The sequence below is a fragment of the Hetaerina americana genome, unplaced genomic scaffold, assembly GCF_022747635.1.
Source record: "Hetaerina americana unplaced genomic scaffold, ioHetAmer1.1.p SCAF_3, whole genome shotgun sequence".
Classification (NCBI taxonomy): Eukaryota; Metazoa; Arthropoda; class Insecta; order Odonata; family Calopterygidae; genus Hetaerina; species Hetaerina americana.
In genome coordinates, this window is record NW_027286874.1 from 36,403,682 (window position 1) to 36,431,070 (window position 27,389).

The 27,389-nt window shown below is 39.1% G+C and overlaps 1 protein-coding gene across 6 annotated transcripts in view; it reads left to right on the plus strand.

The window, feature by feature from the left end:
• The first annotated feature begins 5,918 nt into the window (after positions 1 to 5,918).
• The window catches only part of LOC139690981 (uncharacterized), a 133,447-nt gene continuing 111,976 nt past the window's right edge, over positions 5,919 to 27,389 (plus strand). For 4 of the 6 annotated variants that reach the window (XR_011701547.1, XM_071588670.1, XM_071588673.1 and 1 more), the window contains exon 1: positions 5,919 to 6,032. The gene's annotated coding sequence lies outside the window, so the exon portion shown is untranslated. Of the gene's footprint in view, positions 6,033 to 22,238; positions 22,258 to 24,856; positions 24,948 to 27,389 lie in introns of those variants that run through there. The other 2 variants (XM_071588672.1, XM_071588671.1) reach the window with 2 other exon arrangements.

Sequence of the window (27,389 nt, forward strand, 5' to 3'; positions counted from 1 at the left end):
CACCATGTAAACCTCTCTTCCAAAGACTTGGTATATTACCAGCACCTTGAGTATACATATTTAATGTCATCTTGCATGCAAAGGGTAATATTTCTCAGTACAAGTCCAACCACACTTACCATAGTCACTATACAAGGACCTGTAATGACCTGCACCAACCATTTGTCAGAGCACACAATACTGCTCATGGGCCCAAAGCAATGGGCTTAAGGTTATTCAATAAACTTCCCCATGACATCAAATTTGAAACAAAAGTACCTGTTTTCAAGAAAAAGCTGTTCAACCTATTAAAAAATAATATTTTCTATTGTGTAAATTAATACCTGGAATTGTCACTACGCATAAATTCCGGATTAACCAATTAATATGTAATTATACTAGTGTATTGGTATGTGTGTATGTGTATATAATAATAATAATAATTTTATTGGACATTAAACAAAATAGTTTTGCAATAGTCTTCGTCATAAAGATACATAGTTTAGAGATTATGGTTACATAAACACATATTTAGATACAACGGGTAAATATCAAATTTCTCAAAATACATTTGGTGAGACAAATGATTGTATGTCTATCATGGACCACACAATTTTTGAATCAAAAAACTCATTTACTGAGTAGAATGCTTTTTTAGTCGGCCAGTTCCGGATAACTTTCTTAAACTTGGGCACACTCACAACTTTAGCCTCAGAGGGCAATCTATTAAACAAACGAATTTTTAGAATTTTGAAAGAATTGCTGTTCTTGGCTAATCTGCAATAGGGAATGTCTAGTGTATGTACACACACACACACACATATATATATATATATATATATATATATATATATATATGGTTTATATATATATATATATATGTATATATATATATGGTTTATATATATATATGTTTATATATATATATATAAACCATAAACACAGTAATCAACCCAAAGGTCAGTTTAGTAGGTGATGGTAGAGTTCACCCAGTACTAAGCCCGGCGGCATGTGACCTTCACACATCAGGGTTGGGGGGCCAGTTCCTTTCCCTGTGCCGGTTATGGTTTCCCAGGAAGACCTGGTACCCAAAAAATCACTTTAGCTTGGGTGGAGGTGCAGGTGCCCAGAGTGCCTTGCCCGGGAATCGAACCCAGGACCCTCCGATCAGCAGTCCAACGCTCTACCATATGTGAATATGATTATAAGATGAATAAAGTATATTATTATTATTATTACCCACTGGACTACCACAACCCACATACATATACATATATTGTATCTCTTCTAAAATTGTGAAATTTATATCTGACGTGTCCTATATTTGTGTATGTATGAATATGCAACAAATATCTGGACAAATAAAGGTATTATTATTATGTGATTTCTGAAATCTAAAGTCTAGTATTGAATCATACTGGCTTATTAAGAACATGAAGTGGGGGCTGTAATGTGATGCGATATTATATTGTTTATATGTTGGTTTGTACATATATTTGGTAATGTTTATATTTTAGGTGACTTATGATTTGAGGTCTTGATGATTTGAAAAAAGTCAATGTTGTATTTGACTTGTAGTGAAACGCATTGAGATAACCTGGAAAATAGGTCAAAAGAGAAGCAACCCAAAAAATATGCCACAACTAGGATAGCAGTGGGACTTACCACGTCTCACAATATATTTTACTGGATTAATGTTTCAAAATGATTGATACGCATTAACTGTCCTATGAGAGACTCACATACCACTCTTCCTTCATTAATTTTTGAATTATTTGAAAATTTGTATATTTGAATTTGAAAATTAACCTTGACGAGTAAGCCATCAAACCATTATCCAAATTGTATCCTAATATTGCATTAATCCTGGGAATACACTTAAAAATAGTCTGAAATCATATACATTTACTAGCTAAGTACATTAGTAAGGAAACATTTTAGGTTGAAGCACAATGGCAGCCATCATCTGTACTATCATTATATTGTCTATTTGTGATGGTAATCATCAATAGACAGTAGAAGAGGAGTAAAAGCAGCTCTTAACAAATGTTGACAAAGAACTGGTAGGTTTGTGACCCCACAAAGGGCATCAGCCTCCAGGTTGGAAGAAGAGGGAATTTTGACTTCTATAATGAAGACAGTAATGGTTTTCTGAAAGGTAGATGGGTGTGACACTTCAACAACATTGGCATGCATGAAGTCTTACAGAGGGAGAATGGAGGATAAACTTCAAACAATAAAGGGACAAAGTAATATGTTTGGAATTACATGTTTAATAACACCAAGTGATTATAAAGTCCAGGAGGTGTGAACCTAGGCCTGGCTCAAACTTGAAATAATAGGTAATTAAAAATTATTGGAGATTATTTTTAACGATTACTATGATAACAATAATTATGAACAAAGGGAGCATCATACTTCAATGATTGACACTAATTTCTTACATCAGGAGAGGGAAATGTTGAGGGTGGCATAGGAAGAGCTTGAAATGAAATTGAGTAATGAGGTGATTAAATTAGTTAGGTTTGTAGATGATGAAGCAATAGGTATTCATATGGTATGGCATTTCTAGTGATTGTTGAGTCTTTACAGGCAAAATATGATAATTATCGGATGAAGTCACAAGAAAGTGAAAGTAATGAGATTTCTCAAGATGTGGAAAGGCTAAGATAACAACAAATTAGGAGAGAATAAACAAAGGGGAGGAAGTAGAACATGATGTATGTTAGAGAAAATTTTATTTGTTGAAACATTATTAAAATAGTTGTCTTGGCAAAAAGAAGTGCTTACCAAGAGAAGAGGAGCAATGTAGGCTCACTTAAGAAAAAATTTAGTATGACTTTAGTACTTAGTACAGCACCAGTACGAATCCCAAATTAGGCCTTATAGGTAAGAGAATGAACAAATATTAGTGGCTTTTGAGTTATAATGGAGAAGGATGGCGCTCAGAAGTTGGGACCAAGAGGAAAACTCTTATAAAAGTTTTAAACAGTGGAAGAGGAGAGGAAGTATCTAGGAGGGATTTTGGTGGAAAGTGGGTAGATGAGATACTGAGAGGCAGTAGGATGCTGAAGGGCATGGTATAAGCAGAATTTTAGCTATTTGCAGAAGAGGAAGAGCAAGAATAGGCCTCAGGATAGCAGTTAAAAAGCATAAATGAGGAAGGAAATAATATCAGGCAAACAAATGGAAGTCCACATGGATAGATTTTGGGATCATCCAAAGCCTATCTTTAATATGAAGATTACCGCTGATTTTATGGTTATAGCTTTGATAGGCCGGCAGGGAGTACAACTAAGGCTTCATTAGTACAACTTGTGTCAATTTAAAATAGTGAGTATGGCTATGGTTATATAGATCAATACTTTCAATCATATAAATGTTAGAAATATTATTAATATTAGGTAATCTACCGGTTAAGGTAGGTTTTGGATGGATCAAAGTACCAAATAATTATTTTGTTATTCCTAACAAAACAACCCAGCATCCTACTTTTGAACAAGCCCCTCTTCATCTCTGTGTACCCACTCTACTGTTCCACCAACTATTCTATGAACTTCTATTTTGATATTTTACTTAGCCTTGCACTTTCTGGAAAACTGCATAACTTTTTTTTGGTTTACATATATCCCATATCTATCGTACTGAATTACCAATTCACTCAGCAATGCTTACAACCCCTTGGCTGACTGACAAACTAAAGCTTGGTGATCAGCGAACCTGATTTTACGAATTCCCTGCCAACTTTCATTCCTACCTCCAGTTCTTCCTATGCCTCTTCAATCATTTCCTCCCCATACAGGTTGAACCGCAACGGTGATAATGGCAACCCTGCCTGAAACCTCTTCCTAACACTACCCATCCAGACTCCTCATTCCCCACTCGCACCTGAGCAGTCTGAGGCATATACAGGTTGTGGATTAACCTCCTGTCCCTATCTATTCTTATTTTGCGCAATATACTCATTAGTTTTTCCCAATTCACTCTATCGAATGCCTTTTTGAAATCTACTAAGAAGGTAAAAACATCCTGATTGTATTCTATATTCCTCTAGATTATTAATCTCATTACTAAAATGACATTGCGCACACCTGTCCCCTTCCTAAACCCAAACTAATCATCTTTATGTAATCATTTGCCCTGCTCTCCATCCTATTGTTGATGACCTTGAGAACCACTAGATTTATGGGAAATCTAATAGAAATATGTGAATTGGAAATTAATTCTTTTTTTCCAATCTATGAGGCTTTTTTGAATGGCCTACAGACAGAAGTAAGAATAGCAGCAGACACCTTGTAAGGACATCACGCAGATACTTGAAATGACCAAACGAAGATACATGTTAATTCACTGATGGATTTCCAAGCATACAAAATTGGCTCTTAATTGGGTTGTGCCTAGTCCGAGGGTTCCTCTATATGATATCCTTAAAAACTGCCATTAGATTACCTAGAATAAAGATTTAGCCATCCATGAGGAGACCTCTGCTTTTGGTGACAGGGAGGTTATCAGCTAATCTTTTGGTGCTCGTTAGCTCCCTGAGGAAGGGGCCAGTGGAGACAGCTAACTTGTTAATGTTGGGCCAAAGAGTATTCTTCTGTGGTTGAACTGTTTAGTCACCCCGTGCAAATGAATCAATTTGCTAGCACCAGTCTAAGTACTTAAAAGGCTACAAATTATTCCACATCAGAGGTCACAGTGATGTACATATATTGAAAATAATGCAACTTAATGTTTCTCAAATTTTGTTCCTTTGGATGCTTTAAAATGGCTCAAGCTAATTACAGGGGTGAGGCCTAATACTGATTAATGGTAATTGGTTGATGTTCAACAAATGTGAATGACAATTAGGATTTAACGACACTTAATTAACAAATGAATGGACGGTGACGAGGGCTGTGCATCATCAATGCTGAGTGTTTCTTTTGTTCATGTTCAAAAACATGTTCTAGCAATGCTGTTGTAGTAGTCCTGGTAAAAGCTTTTAACTGGAATACTTAGCGCGATCCCGCAAGAATTTAGTAACATCCTGTAAAATTCAACAAAAAAACAATAATATCCTGTGATCTCAGTCATAGTAGTCCTGCTATATTTTTCGGGAATATGCTAGTTTCAGCTGGAACTTGCAACAATCTAATAAAATTTTGCAATTATTAAGTAGGATACGGCTAGAAACTATCAGATGCCTTCAGCAGTATTTACAGGGACAATTGCCAGGTATTTCTTTCGGATCGTATTCTCGCGTAAATTTTCGGAATTCACATGATAAGCAATGATTTCATTATATACGAAATCAAAGTTGTGTCGGTCTTGACAGTCTAGCTGAAAGTGAGTAATTCTCAGCCGGAAATTTCGCTGTCAGTAAAATTGTAAATAGTAAAAATACGCGCAAAAGTAGGGAATCAACGGTGTAGGCAGATGATGCTTTTGGTGTATCTCGACGGATTACCGTTCACATAACCGCTTGATAGCATCTATTTACTGAACACAAGGGACTACGTAGTCTGCCATGAGAATTTTGTAATATACGCGTCAAGTATATGCTTTCACTAATTTTACTATCAACTGAATATAGCAAACCACACATCTTTGCAAGCACTCAGAGCATGAGCACACGCAGGCATTCATTGTAATTTTCTGGTCTCGCCATGCTCACTGTCGTTCAACGACATGTAAGCCACTGAGCGCATGCGTCAAATTAAATCACAATATCCCAAATCTCAGGAATTGGGTAAAAAAATGCTCTTAAGGTTATTTATTTCAATGGCATTCTACGTATATTTCACCATTCGTATTTTCTCATTAAAAAGAGAACGTTGGCCTTGTTTTATTATAATTTCATAATTGATTACAGTGGAGATAGCCTCGTCCAAAGATTAAGAGCCCGTCTCGCCCATCGCGATACTTCGCCGAGACCAGTCTGTCAGTTGCTTGTGGGTTGTTCTTAGTAGTCATACTTTTGAGGAATAGTTTATTACCAGGTAATAGTGTTTTCGGCTGTCGCATTCGGTTTCCACCGCCAAGCCGAATTTAGGATACCGTCAGCCGTTCGAGTGAGTACTCTGCATTAGTCTAAATGCCTCGAAATATGTGTAAAGTTCTTTAATAAGTACCTCCTTGAAACAGCATATTTATTGGAATGATCTATTTTGGTATATTAGTAACACAAAAGACATGCTTGAGGTACAACTTATTCTCGTCTTATTTTGTAATTTTGGCGTTTTGTGCTCTCTGATTGCTTCTCCGTAATCTTAATAAAAACTACTATGAGCGCTTTCACCTCATACAAATATTATTTTGAATCTGTATCGTGGCTGACGTTCATACTGTATTTGGGTATTCATGTGTCAAAAAGAATTATATGAATACATAAATTGGCATGATTTTTTTAAACAGGCTTAAATTTCGTTAACTTAATAGGGCGTCTACCAATTTTTCGCCTTTATACTTTCGTCCGAGATAAACATCCAATTGTTTACCGGCGATAAATAAAAAAATCGCCAAGTTCGAAGTTAGGTGATCCTTATATTTTGTTTTCTGTGATTCTTAGTATATATGGCAGGCCATGACATATATGTGCATATAATGGTAATATTTAGATTTTAAGTTTGTTGGTTTTCATTGCACTGAAAAGATGTCTAAAATTCAGCGCATTCTAATCGGACTTCACAAATAGTCTATACATGCCTGGGTGGGTAAGGTTATCTGTATCAAGTTCTGAAATTTACTCTTTACATTGGTAGTAGACTTGAGTTGTTAGGGAATACATTTCTTGGAGAAAAGTTTTCGAATTCATTGTATTTTTCCGATATGTCTAGTGTGAGGACCTAATTGTGGTCACCAATTCGAGGTGCAGTGGGACGAGATTTTTTATTAACGTGAGATTTTTAAATTAGTAAACTAACCCATGAAAGTGATGGTAGAAATTACTCAGTTTTCAGTTTGTTTCATTTATCGGCGAATGTTCATGCTCGCCTCTTATCACTCACTTCAGAATAGACACATATGGCACTAAATTAATTACATATAATGTTTATTTAAGCTTATCATCGGTTTTAGTACTTAACAAGGGTAATCTTTGTTGCAAATATTATAGCCATGGTGATTCAAGTCAGGATTATTGTTCAGTTTTGGTGAATTATCACCCTATCCCAGATGAGGCAAATCAAAGAGGCATAAACCCATGGGACCTGGAAACCATTATTACTTGTAGCCCTCGGAATACCCTTTGATTTATGCAAATGACGCTGCTTTAGGATATAATGGTTTGCAGAAATGTTTCATTTTTTAGTGGTGAATATCGAGTTCAGGGAAAGGAACTTGGCCCCCTTACCCTGATGTGTATTTCACACGCCTCTGGGTTTAGTATTGGGTGAAATCTCCCATCACCTACCAAACTTGACTTTCGGAATTACTGTGTTTATGGTTTTTTTAGATCTCGAGGAAACGAGACATGTCTTTAGAACTGTTGGTTGTGATTATTAAATCGTAGTGAATTGAAAATATCGTTTCGCAGCAATCAGAAGTCGAATATTTAACATTTATAATCCTCGTTGGATGCCGTAGATATGCTTGAATAGGTGGCGGGTTTTAGTCAATATATTAATAATTAAAGGGACTTTTTTTTGCTGGTGATGCTCATCGCCGTTAATAGAAATAATACTTCAGCGTTTCTGTTAAATTACTTACTTGCGCTTATCGTGTACTGAGGCACGCTGGGCTAGCGTGCCTCAGTTTGTGGCAACTAGTCAATTTTGGCAACTGAGCCTGATTTTTTGTAACACTCCACAACTCATTTACGACCTCGCATTATGTGACAGGTCCTTGGGGGCCACCCCTTTCATCTCCCCACGCTTGCGACCCGTACTCCCGGGCCCGGTGTCCGTCGTTGCAACGTCTGATACTACTTCATTGCTAACATTCCATTGTAGTTTACCCCACTTCTAGTAGCAAAACAACCTTCTCTCTTGTGAACCTTCTTTATCGCCGTAAATTACATGCCGTGTTTCCTTGTCATTTCAATGATTTTTCGTCAGAATACGCGGTAACAGAAAAACTAATCGTTAGGTTTACGTTTTCCGCTATGCCAGCCTTGAATATCGTTTTTGGATATATTTTAGGCGACTTTTCATAGGTATCGATTTTATGATTCGTTTTGTTCCAAGTGAAACCTTATTTTCATAGTTGGAAGCTCAAGTTTGACTGTCTATTAGGCATTAAATAGAGTGTTCAAATAAAGGATTATCATTAAACTATTACTCGAATACTTTATTGTGCAAAAATTAAATCACGTTTCATATCGTTAGCTTCAGTTCGCTTACTCCTGCTTCTGATGATGAACAATGCTTTGCGCGAAGTTGTTTCCTCAAATCGGGTAACGGGAAAGTCACAAGTAGCTAAATCTGGACTACCGGACGAGGAACACTTTACATTGATTTTCAGGAGATATATTCAGTGACTGCGTTTGCGATGTGCGGCCGTACATTATCATGATGCATCATTAAGCGTTTTGCCGTGAAATCTTTTAGTCATTCATCCTTTAAGAAATTTCGGTATATCCATATAGTATGCTCAATTACAGTTGTGTGTGGTAGCAGCACATGCTGATAAACCAGTTCCAGCAGTTCAGTTCCCTGAAGTTCGAATAAACATGTCTCGCCAAAATCACTGTTTTGGTTTTGTTTGGTGTCTATAGTGCCGGAGATTTCCGCACACAACTTTTCTGTTTGCTTTCGACCATAAACAGGTGCAGCCAAGTTTCATCTTCTGTGATAACTTTTAAAAGAAGCTGGTCGTCTCTCTGTGCCAACTGCAAAAAAAGTGCACGTGAATGTTCTCTGTTCGGGTTATGAACAGTCTCGGATCCACCGTCCGTGAATTGGTCTCGTGCAATATTTCTGTAACCAACGTGTGAGTGGCTACCAATGAAATGTTCAATATTTCTGATTGCGCTCCTAACGTTATTCGACGATCTTCTCTTACAATGACATTGGTGGTAATATTTAAAGTCGAGACTGGAGCTCCAGGTCCACCTTCCTTTGAAATTGTCTCCCCTTTTAAACGTGTGTGCATGAAACTTTAGCTCTACTATAGGGAAGGGCAGTTCATCCGTGAGCCTCCTGTAGCATTAAATAGGCTTCAGCTGATGATTTCTGCAGGAGAAAGCAGACTTATACGACAGTGTATTGCTCGTCATTTTGCTTTAAATTGCAACAACGAATTGCCACCGACGCAATAGTACGTCAGTGGCAATGTGAAACTATATATGGCACAAGTGAAACTTGTGCCACATATGTGTTTCACAATTCAAAGCAATTGAGTATTAAATTTAGTTTTCGCCATATCATACAATTAATAAGTATGATCATCATTTTATTGAACTACACTTGTACAAAGCGCAGTACCCTTCCTTCTCCTGTACCCCAACATTACCGCCTTAAGGGAACATTATTATCCCGTTCTGGCCTTGTATTTTCAGAATTTTACTTTTCCTAATTTTAGTCTTGGATCATACAGACTGATCATACCAACACAGAAGGGAAATACAGAAAAATGAGATATTGAAAAAAATCCCTTGGATGTTGCACATATTTGCCGTTGTTCTTGAAGCTATGCATACTTTTTTGGAATCGTGGAATATGGCCAGTATCCCTCGGCTATCAGAACCAAGCTAAATTGGTATGTTGAAGTATTCCTCGTGCAAGATTGTATACTTGATTTCAGTTTGTGATTAAAGGAGAATTTATATTTTTATCAAGTCATAATCAAGTTATAAGAAGTAGTTGGAATTCTGGCGAAAAGTTGTAGGGTCCGCAGTAATTAAGTACAAAAATGCTTCGACAAGCTAAAGCTGATAGGTAAAATGATGATATTTCGCGAATACGTGATATATTGTGCATTTTGGCGTCAATCGGTGGATTCTTAGGACCCTCATTTCGGGCTGTCACTGCACTATCTTCTGGATTTCAAAAAAACCCTTCCTATTTTATCCTCTTTGTGGAATTTAATTTAGGAGTGAACATGGGAGAGTTGTGAATCGAAAATTTTTCGTAGTTTCAGGCTTAGATTCTTCGTGTTTTTCAATGTAGCGAGAGATTATCGAATCCCTTTCTCTGTAAAACATATCATACTTGTTGATGTACACGTTCGACTCCTATCTGCTCAAATGCGGATGGGAGCGTTGGTCAGTCACCCATTCAATAGAACCTAGCGTCACAATTATTCTCAAAGTTATGTAAACATTTCGGTACTACACCCAGCTTGTTATTCCACATTTCTTGATCACCGCTACCCTGGTTCTGTTTGTTCCGGGTGACTGCCCGGGTTTCCTACATATCTTATGTTACGCATAACGCCGTATGAATTCCTCAATTCCAAGTATGTTCCAAATAGACCATAGTTTTCGGCTCTATCGAGGGAAAATGCAGTAAGATATATCATGGAAGCTGGAACCTGCAGAAATTATGTATCGACTAACTGCTAAAAATAACATAATATTATTATGGACGCAATTATGCCCTAGGGACAAATCCTTACTGTTCACTTATATTAGTGCCATGCAAGTCCCCGCTACGGTGTGTGGCAGGGGGTGAATACCGACCCGAATATCGGACGTTATTCTGATACCTTATCGTTCGTGGAATCAATTACATCTTGAATGTATCTGTTCTACTTTTAATCTCAGTAATTTTATTGACATGATCACTCCTACCGTAGTTCAAACGGGATAATGATACATGTTCACCATCACTGCTAACGAGACGCCCTTCCAGTTTATGTAAGTGCTTCAATATGTAATTTAACCTTCGCTGCGTGAGTGATTCCCAGCCTAGCTACTCTAATATTTTGGATACGCTACTAAGTTTACCATGGTAACGTTTTACAAATCTAGCTCCTCGGCGCTGCGCGCGATTCAATTCGGCAATAAATCCGACTTCATGACCCATTCTTTTATACCAGCATAATATTCTAAATTAGGCCTAACCAGCGAAAGATAACATTTCTATTTGGCCATTTTAATCAAATTTCCCCAATACTCTAATAAATCCTAATTTTCTTTTAGCTTGTCCACATATTCCCTGTGTATGTTTCACCCAGGTGAGGTCGTGACTGAGGGTAACGCCTGGGTATGTATTTAATCGAGTGTACACATTCCATTTCGGTGTTCCCGATGCAATAGGCGTTCGGGAGTGAATTGCTCTTTTTCCAAACATTCATCACTGCGCACGTTTTTAAGTTTAATTCTAATCGCCAAGTGTCGCACCAGCGTTGTATCGCATTAAGGTCATCTGGTAAAGCCGCTGTGTCCTCAGAATCACGGTAAACCACTGCATCATCGGCAAATAAACGTATCTTACTAGTGACTACGGCGAAATTTCGTTAACTTATATTAAAAATAAAAGAGGTCCGATAAAACTTCCTGGGGACACCCGAAGCAACTTCTACTGCATTTGAGCTAACTCCATCTTTGACTACTCTTTGTACCCGACTATTCAAAAAGTCTTTAATCCAACCGAGGATATTTTTATCTATGCACTTTGCTACTAGCTTTGTTAGTAGTTAACTATGAGGTACTTATTCGAAACTTTCTTGAAATCTAGAAAAACGTTACCCACTGGAACATTTGTTTGAATGATCAGTGGTTCGATGACTTCCAAGCTGGCCCGAGTTTCTTAAAATGAAATTTCATTCTACCTAACCATTTATCCATGTGTCACAGCAAACAATTTGGCAAACGGAGTTTGAGTAATAGTAATTCTACGTGCTCTAATAAGATTCTTAGGAATTATACCAAAGATATTTACTATAGACAAATGCCCAAGGAAAGCTTTATAAAGCTAAGGTAATAAATGTCCGCCAGCACTAGTTTGCGTAGGTTCGCGATACTGTTATGTTTTCATGCAGGAATACGGGAAAAGTTTGATTGGCAAAGTTTAAATTTCAGTTGCCTCTGTTTTATTTTTTTATCTGAAAGGCCATGCCAATTTATAACTATTTTAAATGCTTAGTCCTATGATTACCTTGTTTTCTCTACGAAATGGAAACCGTTCGACTTGCTATGTCTACGAAGAAGTTCTAATATTTTTATATTGAACTAAAGACACATAACATTACGATGTGCTCAAAATTAATAGTCTTAAAAAGTAGAAATTCCAGTCATATTTAGTTTTCCTGAAAAAACAGTGTGAGAGGATGAGCGAATAATAAATGTCCATGTCTACTATCACTGAAAGATTACATTTTATAGTGGTTTGTGTTTAGAGCGGTGCGGTTTCATGATAGAATTTTCTCTGTCAGGCCTTCCTTTGTGTTTATAATAGTGCTTGGATGCCGCAAGGATTGTTTTACTCATAGTTAGGAGCAACGGGTAACATCGAAACGCGTGCACCCTTAATATCGGCTTGTGGTTGGTGGCGGTAGTCAAAAGGTTTATTTGATCAGCCAAGACCGTTCGGTACATATATGACTTCCTCAGATTATTCACATTAAATTATAAATCACCAGGCTAGGTAGAAAATTTTAAATATGAAAAACTCAGCCGATAATAATAAAAAAACGTGATTTCGGAGATTGTGATTTTGCGTAAGCTGCCAGAGTCCCACGGCAGTACCGGAGGCGAAGAATAAGAAAAAAACAAAAAATAATAAGACAATAGAAATCCTAAAGGTCAGTTACAAATACTGGCGTATAACTAATGAAAATATAGAAATTTAACCTTCAAAAATGTGAATCCCTAATAATTGATTCCGTGGCCACGCTGAAAAATAGAATGGCTGCTGTGATACACAATTTACTGCTTTGTATAAAGGTGTTCGCTTGGATTATGTCTATTCATGCCGTTCGACATATCTGATTTAAAATTATTTTAATATAAATAAAATTATTTTAATATAATATAAAAAATAATTAAATTTAATTTAATTATTTTATATTCTTAATTGTTGACCCGGCGAACTTCGTATCGCCTAACAATCAATGAACAGTTTAGTTACACCATTTATCAAGAACGGATATACCGATTTTAATCATATTTGAATTTTTATAATAATATAAGGAAAAAAATTCAATAAGACTACAAAAATGAGTATTACAATGGCTTGTCAGAAAGATATATTCTTTATTCAATCTATAAATACATCCGGGTTTATTCTCATGAGTCAAGCACCATCTGATATACATAATTCTTTTTACTATCAGGCGCAAAAACAAATAAAGAGGATGGTTTACCAACACGTGAATCTGCCACATATAATTGACTATGAGAAAAACATCGGTTTTCTAGATTCAGACCATAAACACTCAACGATTGGACTTGTGATTTGTTAATCGTCATCGCGAATGCAACACCAATTGGAAATTGAATTCGTTTAAACTCAAAGGGCATATCGGTTGGGATCATGGGAATCATCGGAATGAGAACTTCCTCATCTTTGAATTTTCCTTTGAGTAAAGTCGCGTGAGTCACATTGATCATCAGTTTTTTTCACCAAACGCGTTCCATTGCATAGTTTTGGTTGGTTTAGGTTTCGAAGTATCATGACCACCGAGCCAACCTTCAGCTTTACATTGTGCAGCGGTAAGCCAGGCATATCGTAGTTGTTAAAAAATTCAAATGGATAGTTGGTGACTCCGTCTTTGCTTGTTACAAAGTCAAAGTAGCAAAGTTACAATAGATGTGAATGAATGCAGAGTACCAACGATTTGATTCTGAATTACGACGTTTAAGTCATCCACATATTTGTTCTTAGCCGCCAAAATTGCTCGCTCACTCAACCATTTGTGATTTTTGTGGTTATCAATGATGTCCGGAAACACTCTGTTGATGAGCTCATCTTTCGATGAAACGAAATTGCAAAAATTCCGAGGAAATGAAATCAATCCGCTTGATTCGTCGAAGGAACACGGCCATTACCGATATTCAACATTTGCTTGGAGAAATCTTCATCAGATGGATCGTTTAGCAATGCAGCTCTCATGTTTGTTGTCCGTTGAAGTTTCTTCACATAGCGCTAGAGATTTGATGATTTGAGGCAAGCGTTTATTTCATCGGAAGCTGCTTCCGATGCGGAAATATCATTAAAATCGACGATATTTTACGATACGTTTACGATATTTAAAGGCTATTCTGATTTTCTAGCCTGAGAAGAATCCAAAAAACCAAATGAATGAAAGTCGACGATAGGATACGATATTTTCCGATACGATACCAAAATACGACACTTCTCCGATATTTAATTAGTTATTCTGCTAAACTGGGCTGAGATGTATCCAAAAATAAATTGCCATCAAAATCGATGATACGATACTTTACGAAACGATACTTTTACGATATTTTAATGGTTATTCTGCTATTCTAGAACGAGTCGTATCGAAAAAACCAAGCATCATTCAATTCGGTTCAGCGGTTCTCGAGTTATAAATGGTGTAACCAACTCGATTTACGACTTTCATTTATACGTATAGATTAGTCGTAATACTGTCAGTGCTTGGCTATTAAATGCGACCAAAATTTACTGTTAACAAATGAGATATAATTTAATTTATTAATTGATTTATTACATTTGATTGTTAGCTTGTGAATTTACCAATACTTTTTGGCCTCATCCATTGCGATGTCAAAAATCGTTATGTATGTCGTTACAGACGCCTAAAAATGCGTTATGTACGAGAACTTCTTAAAGTTTTGGTATTGTCATATAATATTTAATTGATGAAGTCAAGAGGCAATGGAATGGAAACAGTAGGCTGCTATCTGGAATTTTGGAAATGAGGAAAGACAATATTTTTTGCCAGTATTGCGTATCACCTTTTTACGGGCCATTGGGACTTTACCTTGACGGCAGACCTATATGAAAGTGAAGATCATGTTTTTAATCTTTGATATATTATACGCCGTACCCCGCTACCCACTGTATCGGGTGTGCCATATATCGTTTGGGTGGTTGTGGCAACACCGTCATATTTGCTTCTGCAGTTATTTAGAAGTGGAAGTACAGTCTGTCCATACAAGGAAAAAAACAGCCTAATGGTCCATATGTGCGTGGGTGTTTGTATTTATTGTGATAAAAATTGTGGAATGGAAAAATAAATATTAATGAATCATACAGTAATTGTGATGGCTGATTGAATCCATCAGTACCTTCAATTCCATTGAAAAGAAAAGATTTGCTTCCCTTTCCAAATTTTTATTTTTTTAATCTGAAGGCACCCATTTAAAAATTAGGGTATTGGGGCAGTGGCCTTCCATGATTTACAGAATGTTTGGAAAAGTTTTAAGTTAATGATAAATAAGATTCCTTTAAAGGTGTCCTTATCATTTACAACGTTCAAGTATTTTTAAGCTAAATGTGTCTTCGTTAGTAATGGGGAGAACGGCTACCAGATCTGGAAATAAATACAGTATTTCATCATTTTTTCAAACGTAAAAATTAATGAACTGCATATTTTATTTGAATATTCTAACTGGCTTCAGGTGAGAAACATTGTCATTATTTATGGTTTATTAACCAACTCACGTTTTCATAGTATTGATTAATATCCCAATATCCCAAAAAAATCTACACCCACTGACATCGCCGAATACAGGCCAATCAGCATTTTGCCTCCTTTATCAAAAGCATTCGAGAGACTCATACATGAACAAATCTCAAAATATCTCAATGAAAATGACTTACTTAATCCTCTACAATCAGGCTTTCGGTCCTCTCACAGCACATATATCACTCTCCTTAAAATAAAGATGACATCTATGGATCGTAAAGAGGTGACAATAATGGCTCTCCTAGACTTTGCGAAAGCTTTCGACTCAATTGACTAAGATATTCTCATAGCAAAACTTCAAATCCTGAATTTTTCTTCCTCGTCTTTGCAATGGATTCGCTCATACTTTAGTAACGGATTTCAAACAGTCATGAAACCTGATTCATCGACTAACTGGCTTCAAATACACGGGTGTTCCACAAGGGTTCATTCTTGGACACTTGCTTTTTTACCTGTATATAAATGATAATAGTAAATTATTTCTAATTGCAGTCATCACCTTTACGCTGCCTTTACAAATGCATCACATTCCCGCCTTTACGTTCTACCTAGAATTATTAACAAAATGAATTCAGATCTTGCTGCTTTGTGGCTATGGGGTATAAAAAATTTACTGAAAATAAACCCAGCAAAAGCCAGTTTATTATAATCGGATACCATAAACTATATTCTAAAATAATTCTAGATGTACTCCCACCGCTAACATTGCAAGGATCTATTATACCATGCTTAAGGTAAGTAAATAATTTTGGCGTAACCATCATTGAAACATTACCTTGGACTGATCATGCAATAGCTATCTACAGAAAATTAAACTCATCCCTTCATTCACTGAAAAGGTTAAAGCACATTGCTCCCCCCTCCTTAATGATGCTCCTTGTATCCTCTCTTCTCATACCCCCTTTTGAATGCTGTGATATGGTATACCAAGACCTTTCAGGCGAACAGAAAACCAAACTCCAGAAGACCCATAATTCCTGTGTGTGGTTCATATGTGATCTAATAATATACGATCACATCTCCGACTCTTTTTAATAAGAATATCTTGGTTAAAGCTAGAAGGTTGCAGGAATTTACATATTCTTTCAATTTTCTACAAGATATTTTCAAACCACACTCGTAAATAATTATTCAAAAATGTCCTCCCCATCAGCTCAATCCACAAGAGGAACACTAGTGGTAACAATAAACTTCTTGTCCCGCACCATCGCACGGAAATATATTACAAATCTTTTCATCTTACAGCATGCCGTCTGTGAAACGCTCTCACAGATGACTTAAAAAACTCTCCCTTCACAACAACATTTAAGTGAGCACTTCACCAGTTCATTTTCCTCGGGTCCAAAACTTAACCAGTATCTGTTCCCTCATTTCACTCGGCTACTATACAGGCCACTGTTTCTACTTTTTCTTTTGTCATCTCAAGCAGTAGGATTTCGCATCATTATTTTTAGTTAATGTTATGTTTCTCATTACTTTTCATTTTCCCTCTATTTCATAGGGTTTTCGCTGTTTTTTTACTCGGTGAGAAGTGCCGCGCTCTCCCTAGCTTTTCCCACAAACCTCATTCTTTGCTTAGACTCTCCCTATTTTCTTGTTCTCTTTCTTCACTGTCATTTACTTTGAGTATGTTTAGGTGTATACTTAATTTATATATGTATATAAAGATATATATATATATATATATATATATATATATATATATATATATATATAGATATATATAATACACAGTAACACATAATATAGAAACACAAAAAAAGAGAACACTCACACGTATTTCCTTGATATTTCGACGGAAACAATCCGTCTTCCTCTGAAGATGTAGAAGTAATGACTGCTGGAATTGTTGAGGTTAGGGGTGCGAGAGAAAGGGAAGGGGGCCAGGGGAAGGGGAGAACGGGAGGCGAAGGAGGGGTGAAAGGAATGGTTGGGGAGAGGAAAGGGAGAGGGAAGGGGTGAAAGTAACAGTTTTAGGCCACTCCCATCAGTGAACGACATTGAGGCCCGGATGCTGATAGGCCATACAGATGTAAATGAAAGCCAATTCAAGGGTTTTTAATTCTATAGGGTTATCGGATGTGGGAAGGGACGCTAGGACGGAAACATTGTAACACTGGTTGAAGGGGGTATTATGATGGGAAGCATGTTTAGGGATGGGGAGACCCGCGGACGGGGAGGAGGGATTGCACGAGGCGCGGTGGTTATTAATCCTAATGTTAAGTGGTGTGGAACATTGGCCTATGTAAAAGGACGGGCAGAGTTTACAGGTAAGAAGATAAACAACATTCTTGGAAGTGCAAGAGGAATAGGGGAAGGGCGGGAGAGAGTTGAATGGTGGGATGGAGTGGGGTGAGTTGAATGGTGGGATATTTGCTCTCTAATGCGATGAGTATACAAGCAGGAATATCTAATTGACTCGACGAGTGAGGGCAGTCAGATTAATCATATTCTGGGTGCCAGGCAGTATTTTGTGAAGAGAGGTAAGGAATTTATTGTTTTACTGCCATACAGGCTGTGTCCGTACAAAATCTACCTTAATAGGTAGAATTCCACTTCTCGTTCCGGCACTTACTGCCAAAAGCCACATGCTGGCTCACAGGGTGCGAGGTAGATCGGATGTTAATACGAATTTACTGTACATACCCAATTAATTATCGATTATTTATTTGTATTTCATTTCAATCTTTACGAAAACCACTAACTTCACCTTCTTATGTGTAATTTCAGAGAATATATATTAATCAGTGTGGGTCACGGTAGTCCAAGGGTAGAGCATTGGACTACCGCGGGTTATCCCGGGTTCGATTCCCGGGCAATTCTCTGGGCACCTGCGTTTTTTCGGGTACCAGATCTTCCTGGGAAACCACAACCGGCCCAGGGAAAGGAACTAGCCCCCCCTACCCTGATGTGTGAATTTCACACGTCGTCGGGCTTAGTACTGGGTGAACTCTACCATCACCTACCAAACCGACCTTCGGGTTGAATACTGTGTTTATGATTTTTTTATTCTATTCAGTCTAATGTCCTAACTAAATGAACTGGAGACTAAAACTGCTCTCGCAATAATTAATGTGCTTGCAACATTTTCAAGCGCCACAAATTATTCGTAATTTCATCACAATCACTTACATTGTCGGCTTGATCTTTTGCTGTTAATGATCTGCATGTACTGCGATACCATTAGATATTATCGGTAAAAGATTCATTATATTTTAATTATTGAGTCCAGGAAAGGGAAATACTACTCCAAAAACGAAAGTCAAAATAATAAAACTAATGAAAATTCAACATCCTACCGTCACATGCTTTATCATATATCCTATTCGCTATACCATCTACCTCGTAAATAATAGAGCTGCTCTGACATCTCCAAGATAAGGCTGCCTTCTTATGCCACAAAGTATAAACGAAGCCCGCGTTCCCCATTTTCAGGACTTATTTCAAAGAAGTCTCATCAATTCTCCATTTAACAAGTATTCAATCCGATAGTGAAAGTACTCGTAGTTGTCAGACCACTTGCTCGAAATTAAAAGAATAGTTTTGTGTATTCCTACTGACGTTAGAGTACGTTGTCGGTAGTGATATTTTCAGTTAATGCTCAGGCAAACGGAAGGATTTTCCAAAATTTCGGAAATTTCAATTTTTATTATTTGTTTAATCTAATGGCTACAAATTTCGTGGATGATGCCCTGTTACATCAAACACTATCGGAACGCTAATGCTTGGATGTCAAAAGCACATAATCACGTATGATCTCCCATTTTTTCCATTTCAACCCTAATGGATGCTCTTCCATTGCCGACACAAGCCCCCGCGGGCTAACCTTAAGCGAATTTTCTCGTTTCAAATTATTTTCTGTCGCTTGGCGTCGCTTGCTGGAGTAGACTCCAAGTGGCTTGGCAAAAGGGGAGAGCTTGCGAGTCAATACGAGTTGTAACTACGCGGCACATGAGTCACAAGTAGTCACCCAAGTGGGAAGCGCCCAATGTTTTAGCCACATCTCGTGCTACTGCTAAACATTGTGGAGTTTTAGGCAGGCTTTCGTACAGTTGAATGCACACGCAATAAGGCATGTGGTGTAACGTATTTAAAATAAAAAGTCTATCTTTCGGGAATTTTATAAAAGGTAACAAGAGTTGTATATGGCATGGTTTTGCACTATCTATTTTATGTATAGATGTTTTAAGCGTTTTACCGCCAAAGCTTGGTATTCGGGGAAGCTGGTTTTTCAGTTTGTGCCATATTTTGGATTTAATGGGTGGGTGGAAATATTCAGGGAAGAGATAGGTAATCTTCTTTTCTGGGGCGAGATTGGAACTATAGAGTCTCATCTCCTACCTAATCCCCAAAGAGAGAGGGTTCGTTAGAGGGATTATCCGGAACCCTACTACCACGCCTCGCCCACTTGTTACTTGGGGGAGGGGAGGGGTTAGAGACATCCGGGGACTACTGGCATCATTGCTCTATAGGAGGAGGTAGGGTGTTTTGGGAGCGGATAGAAGATGAGGAGAAGCGCGATAGTGGAATTGGCCAAATTCTTAGCAAAAAGTTCACAGTTGATCGTTCCATAAAACTGACGTAGGAATGCATTTGAAGTACCATATAAATGGAGCTCAAGTATAAATTAGTTAGTTCTGAATAACAATACAAAGTTACCTCCCTCGATCTGAAATTGGGACTGTCGACGTGCGAAGCCAGTACACCATTTATCGGGCAATCCGAATCCTCCTCCTTCACTCGCTTGTTTTCATTTTTCCCCACCCACTCTCTGCCTGTTACTATAGATATCAATTCTTTAGTGTAAGGAAAATTTGCATTCCTGGAAGATGACGTTAAATCATTGACATGTGTGCGATACAAATGTGGAGGTCGCGAAAGTAGTTCTCTTGTCGTTGTAGGAAAACGCTTTGTCGATTCATTATTCAATGTAAAATGAGGTTTTTCGTTGTATAAAAGTAGTAATTACTGTGGTCATTTGGAATGGTACATTAATATCGGAGTATGTCTCGAATATTTGGAAATTAAAGTTACTCCTCTGAAGAAGTGAGTGTGGTGGTATTTTGCCTGGGAATGCTCGTATTTCAAGGTATCGTGTTTCTGGGATGTTGATCTTCGAATGCTCTCTTCCTCCTCGTTGGACATATCCCTCCAATTCCATGGATAGGTTTACAGCCTTTTACGGTCACTGCGGTTCTCACGTTTGGTGGACAAGGCGGGGTAAATTGGTGCAGATAACTATTGGTCCCTATGAACGTCCTAAGGTATCATTTGTCAACTAATGTCACCACAGTTAAGAAGGAACTCTATCCCAAGGTTGGTTCTGATAGGTGACTGTGGATTCCGTTAGGCGTGCGAAATTCACACCAGGAGGGAAGGGGGGTCCATTACTTCCCCTGGCTGTCTGTGGTTTCCCATCACGTTCTGATATTTAGAAAGCCAATCCGCTAGAAATTTAGGCCAGCTGCAGAGGTGTGGCGGGATTTGAACCCTTAGGTAAAAAATCACTTCGCACGCGAAGATATCGCGTTGCCCTGCATTTGGCCAGGTATATAATTTTTTAAGATGTCAAGAATATAAATACTATCACGAGAATGTTTTTATATCTCTGATCATTTGCTTTGCCGACCAGAAGTTGCTGTAGTACCTACTAAGTTTTTTACATAACACTACCGCACCAATCCTTCTTCCGCTTTTATTACACTTTTTGTGTCATTGGTGATTTGAATCAGGATCTTAAAAACTCTTCTCGACTTCCGTCTTTCGTCGTACTAGTAGCTGTCTATAATACGCGAAATCACGAATCTTTCCATTTAACTTCAGTTGATGGCGATATCATCGAGGAAACCAATACCATCGAGGAAACTTTGAAAGGATTTCTTGATTATAAAAATGACATGAGTGGCCCTGTAACTATATCTTATTAACTTAGTTAACCATTATTGGTGAGCTGCTGACTGGGTTATTTGGTCATTGGTCAGCTTGAAAACGCAATTATTTCTTATGATTTACACTCCTTCCCTCGTTTGATCCACGACTTCTACATTTATCAACCTTTAACCACCAATTAAATTTTTTTATCCTTATTTGAGTTAACCCTTAATCCAATTTAATAAAAAATGGAATTCCTTAACAATTATATGGTATCCGACGATCCGAGTTAGTATTTGCGGCGCTCTAATGCAAGCGATGTCTCTGGCCATGGCACATCTTGGCCGTGAATCGAGAGGTGCCGGGCATGAATGAGTCGAGAATTTCCCAACTAGGTCTATGACTTCTCTTAAGTTGTTTGAGGTGACGACGTCACCATCGGCAGGCATTCACGCTTGCCAAGTCGGCTGGCGAGACTACGGGAAGGGGGAGTTGTGACGAGCAAGTATGTGTGGCGGGTGGAAGGGTTGCAATTTGAGTAGTGGAAGAAGGTCCTGTGGTTAAAACCGGTCCCTGCAAGCGAAAAGTGCGACAGAGTCGTGGTGACAACCGTCCACGTGAGTCGAGGAAAAATCCAACCACCTCCGTTCCGCTACCTCACCTCTTCTCCTCACCCCCCATGCGACTCACCTTAACTCGTCCTCTATTTCATCCGTCCACCCCTATCCTACACATATCCTTCTCACTCACTCGAATTGCCTCATGCCCGCGGCCCTTTCTCCTGCTTATCGTAAGGAAACTTTGCGTGATATACCGTCTTTGTCATGCCCCATAGTCAACTGAAAACTCGATTACGGCTGGTTGAAGGTAGGTTTTCTAGTACCATGAAAATGTCTTTGTCTGCGAACTGCGAATCTGCGAACATAAGATAGATTCATTGCTGGTATTGACTATTGTGTATGAATTTTATAGTATGTAATTTTAGTATACACTCTTCTACGATTCGTCTTTGTGCGAGGGACCTATTTTCCCCATGATAGAATTAATTGACGCAGTTATTCAGGCAAGTGATTTCCGAGTATGAAAATTGATGATATTTGGATGTAGGGTCTCCTTGGGTTACCCCTTCAGGCACTTTATGTAATTTCTATCATTTGGGAGGAATTTATTATATTTCAACCCGTAGTTTCTATGACACTGTTTTCGCCATTACTCCGTGGAATGTCTTCACTGTGTAGATAATAGAAACGCTGCAATTCCACAGTTAATATTTATTGTCGACCATGGTTTCGCCACTTAATGGCATTATTAGTTGTTGAAACCACACTGTGGCGAAACCATGGTTGGCAATAAATATTAATTGTGAAATTGCTTGGTTTCTATTATATATACAATCTAGTTCCTATGCACAAACTGTATTTTTTCACCCGTTTAAGGATAGAGGCCTAAATACTTAATTACTGGATATTGAAATGAGATATTCTTATTTATTATTCGAAAAAATAAATAGTTAATATTCAAAACTCTTGCTTTAATTAATCTCTGATCTAAATGTTTTAGGTGTCACTAAAAAAATATTTTGTTTGAATGGTGTTTTATGTAACGTAATTAATCAGGGGGTATTCATAATAAAAAGTTTCTTTGAACTGTTGGAAATAATAATATTAATGTTGAATAGTTAGTTTATTTTAATACGTGAACGGATAGAAACTTTCACAAATTATTTCGAGGTTATTTTCTTTGGATGAAGTAAATTATTTTGTACGGCATAGTATTTATGCAATAGAAATGCCTAAGCGACTAATGAGTAAGAAATATATCATCTACGAGTATACCCGTTGAAATAAATTCCAAATGCTAAAATAAATTCCAGAGGGATGTATTTGAGCAAAACGGTGTGTAGTCATTGTTATAGAGACACTAAAGTGGTAGTTGCGTGAATAGCAATTTTTATGAATGGTTTAAGTTGATGGCTTTTGTATCTATGTTCTGTATATTAATGCGTAGGGAATGGCGTAAAGTGATGTAATAATCAGTAAAATCCAAATGTTGAGTGTACGTCGGTTTTAGAGCCATAAAAGTTCTATGAACTTTGAGAGTTCTCGCCTAGTTTAGCGTGTGAAGAAGTTGTTTAAAAAGTCACTTCAATTATAAAAATATCGAATCAGGCTATTTACTATCAACGTGAAAGTTTTTTTCCGATTCTCGATCACCCTCCTCGTAACTCTCGGTAAGTGGTGCCCCCGTAGTCTAGTGGGAACCTAACGAGGCGTGCATGTCAGGGTCGTTGAAAGGTTGTAGTTGTTCATATTACCATATTTTCAGCATGCTGTGGTCATTCAGCTTGTTTTAAAATAATTATAGGAATGTTATGCGGTGTCAGTTATCGTCCCTCTTCTCCGGCATCTCTAGTTCTATCGCAAAAGCAGTAAGAGGTGTTTGAATGATTGCCGCCGCCCAAATGAATAGCCCCTTGGATCCCTTAGTTGTATATCTCCAGTCGTCATGGCAGCAGGGCCTTCTGCAATCGCCCACACGAAACTTCCTCCCCTTCCGTGACCCACTCGCGCAGGCCCCTCCCCTGCCCCTCTCCTCTCGCTTTTCTTTTACCCTGCTTCCCCACCCTCATCCCACCCCCTCCCCTCACTTTCTTCGCTTCATGCAAGTCTCCTCTTTGCAGGTCTCCCCACCCTACCCCTTCCGATAAAAAATATCATCCGCTCCCCTCCCCCGTTTCGCCCGTATCCCTTCACTTTCCTGCCGCCCTCGCATTCCCCTCGTCGTCCACTGCTTTTTACTACCCTCTCCTCCCAGCAAGGAGCGACGTGTTCACAAATCCTCTCCTCCCGGCTCCCTTCTCCACCATCTCTGCCCTCCGCCCCCTCCCCGCAGATTGCTCAGCTGTTCCAGACCCCGCATTCCTCTCCATGGAGCTTCTGCCGCTTCCCCTAAGGCGTCGCCAGATGGTGTTGTAAGCGGGGTATTGATCCCCTTTTGGGGGCGGGGATCGCGGAACGCGGGAAGGAGTGAGAGACGAGGGAGAGAGGGAAAACGGGGACAGGCGGGAGTCGGTGCGACGTACGGGAGTCAAAACGATTTGGGGACGGTGACGCCGGACCTGGGATCGGTTCCCGCCCTTGTCTCGCCTTCTCTCCTCGAATTCGCAGTCGTCTTTGCGTCGAGTTGCATCCCCGTCGGGCTGGCCATTCGTGTCGCGTGTTCTTCGGTGCGCGTGTTTTTTCGTGAAGGGACGGATATTTATTTGTTAGGAGTGTACGGCAGGATCGTGAGGGGCGTGCGCATGCCGCCCTCGAGGCCGCGTGTGCCCTCGATTCGACCTCACCGACGGCGGCGGATGGACGGAGGGCGGGCAGTGGACTGATGCCCTTCCACTTGAAGATCTCCTGAAGCGGGTGAGCGGGGCGTGACAGAAATACGGGTGGAGGGCGGGTGTAGCAGAAATACGGGGAGGGGGAGCGTGGCCTTCGGTTCCTGAATTATTTCGGTGCAGCATACATACATGATCCCAGTCTTCATTGGCCCCAGTCTTGGATTTTGTAAGTGTTATTTTTGGCATTCTCTCGAGTGCAGTCATCTATCCTATCTTGACACTTGAGCGCAACTGCGCTTCTGTTCACTCTCCCGTCCTCTACCCGACTCCTCTCTTTTCTTACCGTTTTATTCCTCCACTTCCCTCCACCCGATTTTATTTTGCCCTACATCCGCCCATCCTTTTTTCAGCCTCCCATAACCCCACCGCACAAGGTTTATTTCGGCTTCCTTCTTTCTCTCTCGCTCTCTCTCCCTCACTCTATACTCCAAGAGACTGAGAATTCGGTGTCCCCCCTACATTCCTACTTCCCATTGTGTCCGAGTGTGTCATCGCGAAGAGCGGATGCACGCCGCCCCGCCTTCGCCGTGCCATCGTGAATTGGATTGTCGTCGAAAGCGCGAATGTAGTCGGCACGCGCCTCCGCCCCTTCTCTGCATTCTCTCCCCTTCTCCTTCCACTCGGTCACCCCTCCCCTCCCTGGCACTCCGCTCGATCCGAAGCGATCGGAATGCTTCGTATGGGATGTTATCCCCTATAACCCTTTCCCCTCGTTACACCCGTTTCCCCTAATGGCATGCCATTTCCACCTAACGAAATACATTTCGCTTAATGGCTTCAGTGTGGCTTTAACGACCCGTGCGCCTAGTGTTTCAATTTGATTCCATTCATTACGGGTAAGAGAGGAGTGTCCCCTCGATTTGGCAATTTAATGTCTATGTTTTGAGTACAGGATTCTTAAGGAATTAAAATTAATAGTTTCTTTAATTTTCGGCAAGTATACAGTATATAGGTGTTAATGGATTCTTTACGCTTTGGCTGTATGATTAATATTAAACACATATTTACGATTCATTCGCTACTAAATAATTATTCGTTTGTTTAATGAAATGGCGTCCTACTCAATCTGCAGTAGTACCTTAATATTATGTTTATTAAGAATGCTCTTCATTTTACTACAGACGTTTCGTCTTTGTAATAAATATATCATTGTATAGTTCCCAAGGCTGCTAACCACATGATCATCAGCATCATTGCAAATCGTGTTCGAGAGGTGATTTTCCTCGACCGCAGCATGATACTGTTTTGTGTATACATATAATCAAAATTTGGAAAATGTATTAATGAAATGTTATACTTATCATTAGGCTTGACATTGAACACGAAACTTAACAATTTTGATTCGTAAAAACGATGTTCGACGATGTTACGCATTCGTTGGTGTTGATAAGCACTGAATTCTTCCGCAAGTTCTCTTTCCATCTGTGAATATTCTTCAGGGACCTGCTTTTCCCCATAATTGTGAGCCCTGCCCACGCCTTTGTGAAGTGTACGCACCAATCCCCCTTAAGACACTCCCCGCAGTCGTCCGTCCTAGCGTGCGACGACGCGCTGCCCGACCTCCTTTTTCGCATCTGCCCTCCTCCCTCGGCGCGCGCGTCCAAAAATCGACAGTGGAGCGATACTTGCGGCGAAGAGGAAATATGCGGTCTTCCGGCGCCGCCTCTCCGCGTGCGAAGTTGTGTTTTGTTGATTTTTCAGATAGGGGGATGGAATGGAGAGTGTGACGATGGCGGAGGACAGTGACTGTTCCCGCAGAAGTGGGGGAACTTCGTTTGGAAAGAGTGATGATGTGGGAAGAGGAGTTAATAATGAGATATGGGGGACGCATCCCGGCGCCTTTTGTTTTAAAAGCGATGGACTGCTATGAATTACCGGTCGATTCCCCCGACATCTCGCTCTTGTGGATGATATAGGATGGTCGGTTGTATGACGTTCTCCCGGGCCTGGCCCGAGCAGTCGATTTTCTAATCCGTGATTTTCCTTTTGACATAATGTGTTATTTCTGTGGAATCATTGAGAGCTTTTGAAAGGAATGACTAAAAGATATCTTAATTGTCTACCGAAACACATTTTTCGAAACTTAAGCTGAACTTTTGAGACAGAAAGTGCTTTTTAGCATGTATATACAGCAATACACTTTTGCCTTCTTAATGACGCTCAAACGTCGAAACATCAGTCGACGTGATTATGATATATCTGAGGACCGTTTCTCAGTCAGTATTTTTCTCGTCAAGCTCTTAATCAAGAAAGTGGTGTCTGGAACGTTTGAATGTACAGTAATTTGTTCCCAAGCAATGCCTTATTAACTGAAAATTTGTGTTTTAGAGGTGATAGTTGTAATTTGAAGAATGACTTAATAATATACTGGGTCCAAATGCGTCCCCTTTTATTTTTAGCTTGAAAAAAGAGCGATTTGCAACTCTCCAGCTCTCTGCATAAAAACCCAACGCACCGGTTGACTAGAGATTATCTTATTTGTATTCTTTGTACTTATTTACTGTTTATGCGTAAATATCCTATAGGTTTTTTGTGCCATCGTAAAATTTGTTTAAGAATTGAGTTATAGTTGAGCGATTCAGTTAAATGTACTCTGTGAACCATCGTT